The sequence below is a fragment of the Chrysemys picta genome, chromosome 10 (assembly GCF_011386835.1).
Source record: "Chrysemys picta bellii isolate R12L10 chromosome 10, ASM1138683v2, whole genome shotgun sequence".
In the NCBI taxonomy this organism is placed as follows: domain Eukaryota; kingdom Metazoa; phylum Chordata; order Testudines; family Emydidae; genus Chrysemys; species Chrysemys picta.
In genome coordinates, this window is record NC_088800.1 from 47,147,015 (window position 1) to 47,159,024 (window position 12,010).

Below are 12,010 nucleotides of genomic sequence, written 5' to 3' on the forward strand. Positions count from 1 at the left end.
GACAGGCAAGGCGGGGCTGAAGGGGAATACTCTAGGGTGCAGGAGGAGGAAGAAGTAGACGACAGTGAGAGGGGAATGGAAGGAGGAGAACAAGGGAATTGGAAGTATGTGACTGTGAGAAGCAGGCCAAGGAAAAGGAGGGCCAGTGAGGGGGGAATAGAACTCAGGAACAGGTTTGGGTGTTTGGATAACGAGGAGGAGGGGCAGCAGGTGGTGACGGAGGCTGGGAGGGTGAGGAAGAAGAGAAGAGCGGCTAGTCCAATAGAGAGAGGGGAGGTGTTGATGGAGACAGCGCAACACATGGGCCCCCAGAGGATAGAGGAAGGCACAAGGGGGAGCATAAGAGAAGATAGGAACAGACACAGGTCAGGACTAGAGGGATCAGAGACGAGATTACTAGATCGCACTGTTGCCAGGCGACGGCAGGTATATGTAATTGGAGACTCTTTACTGAGGAGATTGGACAGGCCTGTGACCAGGGCGGAACCGGAGAACAGAAGGGTGTGCTGTCTACAGGGCGCAAAGATACGCGATGTGAACCTGCGGTTGAAAAGGATCCTAAAAGGAGCAGGTAAGAACCCCTTGATAATCCTTCATGTAGGAACGAATGACACAGCTAGGTTCTCGTTAGAGAGAATCAAGGGAGATTATGCCAGGCTGGGGAAGACACTTAAGGAGATAGAGGCTCAGATTATCTTTAGTGGGATTCTGCCTGTTCCTAGGGAAGGGCAGCAAAGGGCTGATAGGATTGTGAGAATAAATAGTTGGCTAAGGGAGTGGTGCTATAAGGAGGGCTTTGGGATGTATGGCCACTGGGAGGCATTCGGGGACAGACAGCTGTTCTCACGGGATGGACTTCACCTGAGTAGGGAAGGAAATAGACTTCTGGGAGGGAGGCTGGCTCATCTTATCAAAAGAGCTTTAAAGTAGGAGGTCTGGGGAGACGGTTGGGAGATGTACAGTTAATCTCCACGCCAGATTCCAACATTGAAATGGTGAGTGAGATAAGAGGAGATATAGCCAAAAAGATGAGATTGGACATAAGAAGGATAGGGGGGAAGGACACAAAGAGGCCTGTAACATATAGTGTTACTAATGGGAGACAGGCTAAACAACATACATTAGGGTGCTTATACACCAATGCGAGAAGCCTAGGTAATAAAATGGAGGAATTGGAGCTCTTGGTCCGAGAATTGCAACCGGATATCGTAGGAATAACTGAAACATGGTGGAACGGCAGTCACGACTGGAATACAGGTATGGAGGGGTATGCGCTGTTTAGGAAAGACCGGAACAAAGGTAAGGGTGGCGGGGTGGCATTGTATGTCAATAGTGAGATAAGCTGTAAAGAAATAATAGTTGATGGAATAGATAACACGGAATCCGTCTGGGCAATACTCACACTGGGTAAAAGAACTACTAGAGCCTCCCCGGGGATAGTGCTTGGGGTGTGCTATAGACCGCCGGGATCGACCCAGGATATGGATAAAGAACTATTTAATGTGTTTAGAGAAGTAAATACTAATAGGAACTGTGTAATTATGGGGGACTTTAACTTCCCGGATATACATTGGGGAACAAACGCCAGTAGCAATAATAGGGCTCAGATGTTCCTAGATGTGCTTGCTGATCATTTCCTTCATCAAGTGGTAGCCGAACCGACGAGGGGGGAGGCCATTTTAGATTTGATTTTGGTGACTAGTGAGGACCTCGTTGAGGAAGTGGTAGTAGGGGACAACTTGGGCTCCAGCGATCATGAGCTAATCCGGTTTAAACTAAACGGAAGGAGTAACAGAATTAAATCAAAGACTAGGGTTTATAATTTTAAAAAGGCCAATTTTAACAAACTAAGGGGACTGGTAAGGGAAGTGGATTGGGCAAACATATTAATGAATCTTAAGGCAGATAAAGCCTGGGATTACTTTAAGTTAAAGATGCATGAGCTGTCAGAGGCCTGTATGCCAAAAAAGGGAAAAAGATTTAGCAAGAGATTTAGACCGAGCTGGATGAGCGACCGACTCAAAGGGGCAATTAGGAAAAAACAGAAAGCGTACAAAGAGTGGAAGAGGGGAGGGATCAGTAAGGAAACTTATCTTAGTGAAGTCAGAGCATGTAGAGATAGAGTGAGAAAGGCCAAAAGCCGTGTAGAGTTGGACCTAGCGAGGGGAATTAAAAGCAATAGTAAGAGGTTTTACAGCCATATAAATAGGAAGAAAGCAAAGAAGAAGAAGTAGGACCGCTGAAGACTATAGCCGGAGAGGAGATTAAAGATAATCTAGGCATGGCGCAATATCTCAACGAATATTTTGCATCGGTGTTTAATGAGGCCAATGAAGGTATTAGGGAGGACCGGACGATCTTCATCCGAGAATATTGAAGGAATTGACGCAGGAAATAGCAGGCCCATTAAGGATAATATTTAATGAATCTGTAAACTCGGGGGTGGTTCCGTTAGACTGGAGAATAGCTAATGTGGTTCCTATTTTCAAGAAAGGGAAAAAAAGTGATCCGGGTAACTACAGGCCTGTTAGTTTAACATCTGTAGTGTGCAAGGTGCTGGAGAAAATTCTGAAAGAGAAACTAGTTGAGCACCTGGAGGTTAATGGCAAGTGCGATAAATTACAACATGGTTTTACGAAGGACAGATCATGCCAAACGAATCTGATCTCCTTCTTCGAGAAAGTAACGGACTTATTAGATAAGGGAAATGCGGTGGATTTCAGTAAAGCGTTTGATACTGTACCCCATGAGGAATTATTGGTTACGCTGGAAAAGATGGGGATCGATATGAAAATCCACAGGTGGATAAGGAATTGGTTAATGGGGAGAATGCAGCGGGTCGTATTGAAGGGTGAACTGTCAGGTTGGAGGGAGGTTACCAGTGGAGTTCCTCAGGGTTCGGTTTTAGGACCCATTTTATTTAATCTATTTATTACTGACCTCGGAACCGATTGCAGGAGTGGACTGATAAAGTTTGCGGATGATACGAAGGTGGGAGGCGTTGCCAATTCGGAGGAGGATAGGGATATTCTGCAGGGAGACTTGAATGAGCTTGTGAATTGGAGTATCAGAAATAGGATGAAATTTAATAGTGAAAAGTGTAAGGTGATGCATTTAGGGATGACTAACAACAATTTTAGTTACAAGCTGGGGACGCATTGGTTAGAAGTAACGGAAGAGGAGAAGGACCTAGGGGTTCTTGTAGACCGGAGGATGACTATGAGTCGACAATGTGACGTGGCGGTGAAAAAAGCCAATGCGGTCTTGGGATGCATTAGGCGAGGTATATCTAGTAGGGATAAGGAGGTGCTGCTTCCGTTGTATAAGGCGCTGGTGAGACCTCATTTGGAGTACTGTGTCTCCCATGTTTAAAAAAGATGAACTCAAATTGGAACGGGTGCAGAGGAGGGCCACTAGGATGATCAGAGGAATGGAAAACCTGTCGTATGAAAGGAGACTAGAGGAGCTCGGGTTGTTTAATCTGACAAAACGAAGGCTGAGGGGGGATATGATTGCTCTCTTTAAATATATCAGAGGGATATATATATCATCCAACGCCCATGGCTCTCTTGGGGAGGAGGGACAGTAGAGGACTGATGGACTTTGGAAGCTCTTAAGACAGAGGGCTTGAGTCTCCACTGCTTTCTACCATGTGCATTCCTGTGAAGTGGGTGTGAAAGGCTTTCCCCTCTGTAGGTGAATGGAGACATAAGATCTTGTAGTGTTTCACACCCACTTTGACACTGTGTCTAAGGGTATGTCTACACTACGAAATTAGGTCGAATTTATAGAAGCCAGTTTTATAGAAATCGGTTTTATACAGTTGATTATGTGTGTCCCCACATAAAATGCTCTAAGTGCATTAAGTCGTCGGACCGCATCCACAGTACTGAGGCTAGCGTCGACTTCTGGAGCGTTGCACCGTGGGTAGGTATCCCACAGTTCCTGCTGTCTCCGCCGCCCATTGGAATTCTGGGTTGAGATCCCAATGCCTGATGATGCAAAAACAGTGTCGCGGGGGGTTCTGGGTACATGTCATCAGGCCCCTCCCCCTCCATCAGAGCAAAGGCAGACAATCGATTTGCACCTTTTTACCTGGGTTACCTGTGCAGACAACATACCATGGCAAGCATGGAGCCCACTCAGCTCAGCTCAGCTCACCGTCACCATATGTCATCTGACTGCCGGCAGACGTGGTACTGCATTGCTACACAGCAGCAGCTAATTGCCTTTTGGCAGTAGACGGTGCAGTATGACTGGTAGCCGTCATCGGCTATCTGGGTGCTGGCAGACGTGGGGCTGTATTGCTACACGGCAGCAGCACCTTGCCTTTTGGCAGTGGATGGTGTATTACGACTGGTATCCGTCATCAACATATTCCTCAGTGAGTTCAATCAGAGGCACCTGAGCAGACATGTTTTGTCTCCTGGCCTATTGAACCATCTTGATGATGATGGCTAGCAGGCATAGTACAGCATTTTCTGCCAAGCACCCAGAAGATGCTGATGGCTATTAGTCATGCTCACCATCTGCTGCCAGCTTAAAATGTAAAAAATAGATGGACCAGATTTGTTCTGTATTCATTTGCTTCCCCCTGCCTCCGTGAAATCAACGGCCTGCTAAACCCAGGGTTTTGAGTTCAATCTTTGGGGGGGCCGTTCTGTGTGACAGTTGTTTGTGTTTCTCCCTGATGCACAGCTACCTTTCTTGATTTTAATTCCCTGTAAGTCACGTCATCACTCGCACCTCCCTCCTTCCCTCCGTCAGATAATAGTTTCGCGCCTTTTTTCAGCCCAGACACCATAGTACTGGGATCATGGAGCCCGCTCAGATCACCACGGCAATTATGAGCATTATGAACACCACGCACATTGTCCTGGAGTATATGCAGAGCCAGAACCTGCCAAAGCAAAACCAGGCGAGGAGGCGATTGCAACGATTGCAGCACGGCGACGAGAATGATGTGGAAATTGACATGGACATAGACCTCTCACAAAGTACAGGCCCCAACAATGTGCAAATCATGGTGTTACTGGAGCAGGTTCATGCTGTGGAACGCCGATTCTGGGCCCGGGAAACAAGCACAAACTGGTGGGACCGCATCGTGTTGCAGGTGTGGGACGATTCCCAGTGGCTGCGAAACTTTCGCATGCGTAAGGGCACTTTCATGGAACTTCGTGACTTGCTTTCCCCTGCCCTGAAGCGCCAGAATACCAGGATGAGAGCAGCCCTCACAGTTCAGAAGCGAGTGGCAATATCCCTGTGGAAGCTTGCAACGCCAGACAGCTACCGGTCAGTCGGGAATCAATTTGGAGTGGGCAAATCTACTGTGGGGGCTGCTGTGATCCAAGTAGCGAACTCAATCAAAGACCTGCTGATATCAAGGGTAGTGACTCTGGGAAATGTGCAGGTCATAGTGGATGGCTTTGCTGCAATGGGATTCCCAAACTGTGGTGGGGCGATAGACGGAACCCATATCCCTATCTTGTCACCAGAGCACCAAGCCACCGAGTACATAAACCGCAAGGGGTACTTTTCAATGCCGCTGCAAGCCCCGGTGGATCACAAGGGACGTTTCACTAACATCAACGTGGGATGGCCAGGAAAGGTACATGATGCTCACGTCTTCAGGAACCCTGGTCTGTTTCAAAAGCTGGAGGAAGGGACTTCCATCCCGGACCAGAAAATAACTGTTAGGGATGTTGAAATGCCTATCGTTATCCTTGGGGACCCAGCGTACCCCTTAATGCCATAGCTCATGAAGCCGTACACAGGCAGCCTGGACAGGAGTCAGGACCTGTTCAACTATAGGCTGAGCAAGTGCCGAATGGTGGTGGAATGTGCATTTGGATGTTTAAAAGCACACTGGCGCAGTTTACTGACTTGGATAGACCTCAGCGAAGCCAAAATTCCAATTGTTATTGCTGCTTGCTGTGCGCTCCACAATATCTGTGAGAGTAAGGGGGAGAGATTTATGGCGGGGTGAGAGATTGAGGCAAATCGCCTGGCCGCTGATTACGCGCAGCCAGACACCAGGGCAGTTAGAAGAGTACAGCATGGTGCGGTGCACATCAGAGAAGCTTTGAAAACGAGTTTTGTGACTGTCCAGGCTACGGTGTGAAACTTCTGTTTGTTTCTCCTTGATGAACCCTCCCCCCCTCCCCCCCCCCGGTTCACTCTACTTCCCTGTAAGGTAACCACCCTCCCCTCCCCCCTTCGAGCACCGCTTGCAGAGGCAATAAAGTCATTGTTACTTCACATTCATGCATTCTTTATTCATCACACAACTAGGGGGATAACTGCCAAGGTAGCCCGGGAGGGGTAGGGGAGGAGGGAAGTGCCGGGTGGGGTGGGGGAGGAGGGAAGGGCAAGGACACACTGCAGTTTAAAACTTTAACTCTTATTGAAGGATAGCCTTCTGATGCTTGGGTAATCATCTGGGGTGGAGTGGCTGGGTGGCTGGAGGCCCCCCAACCGCGTTCTTGGGCGTCTGGGTGAGGAGATTATGGAACTTGGGGAAGAGGGCTGTTGGTTACATAGGGGCTGTAGCAGCGGTCTCTGCTCCTGCTGCCTTTCCTGCAGCTCAACCATACGCTGGAGCATATCAATTTGATGCTCCAGCAGCCGGAGCATCGGCTCCAGCAGCCGGAGCATCGACTCTTGCCTTCTGTCAGCAATCTGACGCCACCTATCCTCTTCAGCCTGCCACTTGCTCTCTTCAGCCCGCGATTCAGCCCACCACCTCTCCTCTCATTCATATTGTGCTTTTTTGCACTCTGACATTGACTGCCTCCACGCATTCTGCTGTGCTCTGTCAGTGTGGGAGGACATCTGGAGCTCCAGGAACATATCATCCCGAGTCCGCCGTTTTCTCCTTCTAATCTTCACTAGCCTCTGTGAAGGAGAAACATTTGCAGCTGGTGGAGAAGGGAGAGGTGGTTAAAAAAGACACATTTTAGAGAACAATGGGTACACTATTTCACGTTAAATTTTGCTGTTCACATTACACAGCACATATGCTTTCGTAACAAGGTCGCATTTTTCCTCTTATATTGAGGAACTGCCGGCAGGTGTGAGAGATCACTCACGCAGTGCCAGGCAACAGATTTTGGCTCGCAGGCAGCCATGGTAAGCCACAGTCTTTTGGCTTTTTTAACCTTCTTAACATGTGGGAATTGTTTCAAACAGCAGTACCCTCATTTCCCATACCAAGCACCCGTTGGATTGGCCATTTAAAATGGGTTTGCAATGTAAAAGGAGGGGCTGCAGTTTCCGGGTTAACATGCAGCACAAAACCAACTACCCTCCCACCCAATTCTCTGGGATGATCACTTCACCCCTCCCCCTACTGCTTGGCTAACAGCAGGGAACATTTCTGTTCAGCCGAGCAGGAACGGGCACCTCTGAATGTCCCCATTAATAAAATCACCCCATTATAACCAGGTGACCGTGAATGATATCACTCACCTGAGGATAACAAAGGGAGATAAGGAATGGATGTTGTCTGCATGCCAACAAACACCGGGACCATACGCTGCCATGCTTTGTTATGCAATGATTCCAGACTACTTGCTACTGGCCTGGCGTGGTAAAGTGTTCTACCATGGTGGACGGGATAAGGCAGCCCTCCCCAGAAACCTTTTGCAAAGGCTTTGGGAGTATATGAAAGAGAGCTTTCTTGAGATGTCCCTGGAGGATTTCCGCTCCATCCCCATACACGTTAACAGACTTTTCCAGTAGCTGTACTGGCCACAATTGCCAGGGCAAATTAATCATTAATCACGCTTGCTGTTAAACCATGTGTAATATTTACAAAGGTACACTCACAAGAGGTCCCATGTGTGCCCTCAGGGTCTGGGAGCACGCCTTAGGTGAGTTCAGGTGTTACTGGTTCCAGGTCCAGGGTGATAAACATATCCTGGCTGTTGGGGAAACCGGTTTCTCCGCTTCCTTGCTGTGAGCTATCTTCATTGTCTTCATCATCATCTTCCTCGTACCCCGAACCCACTTCCCTATTGCGTGATTCTCCATTGATGGAATCAAAGCACATGGTTGGAGTAATGGTGGCTGCACCCCCAGCATGGCATGCAGCTCCACGTAGAAGCAGCATGTTTGCGGATCTGCCCCAGACCTTCCGTTTGCCTCTCTGGCTTTGTGATAGGCCTGCCTTAGCTCCTTAATTTTCATGCGGCACTGCTGTGCGTCCCTGTTATGGCCTCTGTCCTTCATGGCCTTTGAGACTTTTTCTAATATTTTGCCATTTCGTTTACTGCAACGGAGTTCAGCTAGCACTGATTCATCTCCCCATATGGCGAGCAGATCCCGTACCTCCCGTTCTGTCCATGCTGGAGCTCTTTTGCGATCCTGGGACTCCATCATGGTTACCTGTGCTGATGAGCTCTGCATGGTCACTTGTGCTCTCCACGCTGGGCAAACAGGAAATGAAATTCAAAAGTTCGCGGGGCTTTTCCTATCTACCTGGTCAGTGCATCTAAGTTGAGAGTGCTGTCCAGAGCGGTCACAATGGTGCACTGTGGGATAGCTCCCGGAGGCCAATAACGTCGAATTCCATCCACACTACCCCAAATCTGACCCGCAAAGGCCGATTTTAGCACTAATCCCCTCGTCGGAGGTGGAGTAAAGAAACCGGTTTAATGGGCCCTTTAAGGCCTAGTCTTCACTTACCGGCTGGTCCGGCGGCACGCCATCGATGTTCTGGGATCGATTTATCGCGTCTGGTTAAGACGCGATAAATCGATCCCGGATCGATCCCGGAAGTGCTCACAGTCGGCGCCGGTACTCCAGCTCGCCGAGAGGAGTACGCGGCGTCGACGGGGGGAGACTTCCGGCCGCGTCTGGACCGCGGTAAGTCCGGACTAAGGTACTTCGAATTCAGCTACGTTAATTTGCGTACTTTAGTCCGAAGTCCGGACTAAGTGGGGACCAGCCCTAAGTTGAAAAAAAGGGCTTCGTCGTGTGGACGTGTCCAGGCTTAATTCAATTTAACGCTGCTAAATTTGACCTAAAATCGTAGTGTAGACCAGGCCTAAGGCAGTAGAGGATCAGACCCTGACATTCTTTGAGTTTTCACTCAGATTTCTCCACGGAGGGGGGAAAACCTAGGAAATGAGGTGGAAAAGAGCTTTGTTAATGAAACAATCAGCGGCACCTGGCAAATGGCTTATACAAAATGAAGGCAAATGTTTGTTTGAATCCTTGAACTTATTTGCTTCAACTCTGTTTGTCCTTCAAACTTTCCAGGTTTACTTGTGGACAAACTTGGAGAAAAGTGAATTTTGATCTTGAATAGGCATAGATTGCCAGCTGCAAAATTTCCTCTCAAATATGCCATTGAAACCATGCTGTAGTTAGCCATTAGTTGAATATTAGAGATCAGGAGGAGATGTAATCAACGTTGGGGGAGATTATCCCATATCTGCTACTGCAGGGTTCTGACCTCTTCCTCTGAAGCATCAGAGACAAGTGACTGGGCTAGATGGACCAGGCATCTGACACAGTGTGACAATCCTGTGTTTCTTTCAGTTTCTTCTTCAGTGAGCATTGGAAGCAGCAGTGGGGAAGTTGTCTGAATTATTTCTGCTAAACAGATTCTCTCCCCCCCACCTCCCCCGGAATGGTGAATAAATGCCCAGGCTGACCCATGAGAGCCCCAGTCACTCTTCCTTTTCATCATGGTCTGTTACAAGCCCCACATGCTCATGCGGGTGCTCAGCAATCTGCTGTTTCCCTGACTTGAAAATTTACTTTCTAGGAAATTGGATTTGTGGCGCTCGGCAGTATTAATCTTTCTTGCTGCTGCTTGTATCAATTTCTGTTGTGCAAATAGACTTAATCTGCATGTGGTTCACTCAGAGGCTGACCTGGATGGGTTTTGTTATTGAAAGAACCAGAGCTTTGTAGAGCTTTTAAAAAAAAAATCTGAAATTGCTTTGCTGTGACTAAGGTATAAGCATGTGCTCTGTTAGCTAGGGGCCAGCAGGCTTTCTGAGAGTAGTCTGCAATCCAGATGTCTCCAAACACTCTCTGGGCTTAAAGGATTCCTGATTTTTGCCTGAAGACTTGCACTAGATTAATAAGCAACCCAAGACATTATTTGGGTCAGCTGGTGTGAGTCAACATTGCGCTGACTCCATGGTTCTGCCCTGATTTATACCAGCCAAGGATCTGGCCTAATAAACCAGGTGCTAAGATACGGGATGTGGACCTGAGGCTGAAGAGAATCCTAATGGGAGCGGGAAAGAATCCACTGATTGTCCTTCATGTGGGAATAAATGATACAGTTATATTCTCGCTGGAACGTATCAAGGGAGACTATGCCAGACTGGGGAAGATGCTTAAGGAAATCGAGGCTCAGGGATCTTCAGTGGGATTCTGCCTGTTCCTAGAGAAGGGCAACAAAGGTGTGACAAGATTATGATGATCAACAGATGGCTCAGGTAGTGGTGCTATAAGGAGGGCTTTGGGATGTATGGCCACTGGGAAGCATTCATGGACAGAGGACTGTTCTCTCAGGTTGGACTTCACCTGACTAGGGAGGGAAATAGACTTCTAGGATGGAGGCTGGCACAACTGATTAAGAGAGCTTTAAACTAGGAATTTGGGGGAGATGGTTGAATCATAGAATCATAGAATCATAGAATATCAGAGTTGGAAGGGACCTCAAGAGGTCATCTAGTCCAACCCCCTGCTCAAAGCAGGACCAATTCCCAGCTAAATCATCCCAGCCAGGGCTTTGTCAAGCCGGGCCTTAAAAACCTCCAAGGAAGGAGACTCCACCACCTCCCTAGGTAATGCATTCCAGTGTTTCACCACCCTCCTAGTGAAATAGTTTTTCCTGATATCCAACCTGGACCTCCCCCACTGCAACTTGAGACCATTGCTCCTTGTTCTGTCAGGGAGATGTCCAGGTAATCTCCATGCCGGATTTTAACATTGAGAGGGAAGAAAACAAAGTAAGAAAGGATACAGCTGTGGGTAGGAGAATGGACTTATGGAGGAAGGGTAGTGTAGATACCAGTCTAATAGGTGATATTGGCAGTAGAATGTCTGTGCCTAATCAAGTAAAGAATGTGAGAGAAACCAAATAGCAAAAATTAAGATGTTTGTACACTAATGCAAGGAGCCTAGGTAACAAAATGGAGGAACTAGAGCTCTTGGTGCAGGAAGTGAAACCAGATATTATAGGTGTAAGCAGAGTCAGGATGAGCTCTACCCTGACATCTGGTGGTGAATTATGGCGAGTGTGGAAAAAGAACTCCAGGGGCTGATCTTGTTTGCATAGGCACACCCACTCGCCTGGCATGAAACAACAGCAACTCAAAGTGGTTACTTTGGCTGGTGTGGGATCCCCAGTTTTCTCTGTTATTGGGACAGGAAGAATAAAGTTTTGTTACCCTGATTCTGTGAATCAAGGTCAGTGAAACTGTTGTATGACAGAAGGACTGAGTGAGTCCTTCACCATTACCTAAGTAGCACTTGCTTGACAAGGGGCATGGGTTACAAAACCCAGTGAATAGAGAGAGGATGGGGACAGGTGTTTGTACCTGATGGTATGGGCCCTCTCTGAGGGGTTGAAACACCAATTGCACTACATCCTCTCTCCACTGTTGGATATCAGAGCTAACTTTGATTCCATTATAAGTCTAGTTACAGACTGCTGAGCTGAATTCTCTTTGGGCCAATGGTGCACTAGCCCAGGGACTCCCCTACTATGAGCTGAAATCACAAAAGAGCTAAAGTTATTAAGAGCTGAGATCACTGAGGCTGTGTTAACTAGGGGCGGGAGCCTGAAGCTATATTGCTAAGCGGCTGGTGGAGCAGCTAGCAGAGTGGAGCCTTGCGGGGACGGTTGGAGTGGAGCTGAGTGACTCACAGGTTGGTGAGTGGAGCGGAGCAGAGCGGAGCCTTGTGGGAGCGGCCCAAGGGACGGTTGGAGTGGAGCTGAGTGACTCACAGGTCGGTGAGTGGAGCGGAGCAGAGCAGAGCGGAG

General features: G+C 48.2%; 1 long non-coding RNA gene across 1 annotated transcript in view; it reads left to right on the top strand.

Annotated features, from left to right (window-relative positions):
- The first annotated feature begins 331 nt into the window (after positions 1-331).
- Positions 332-12,010, top strand: part of LOC135973996 (uncharacterized) — a 62,329-nt gene continuing 50,650 nt past the window's right edge. Inside the window, exon 1 of the long non-coding RNA XR_010591114.1 lies at positions 332-571. This is a non-coding gene — a long non-coding RNA (uncharacterized LOC135973996). The remainder of the gene's footprint in view (positions 572-12,010) is intronic.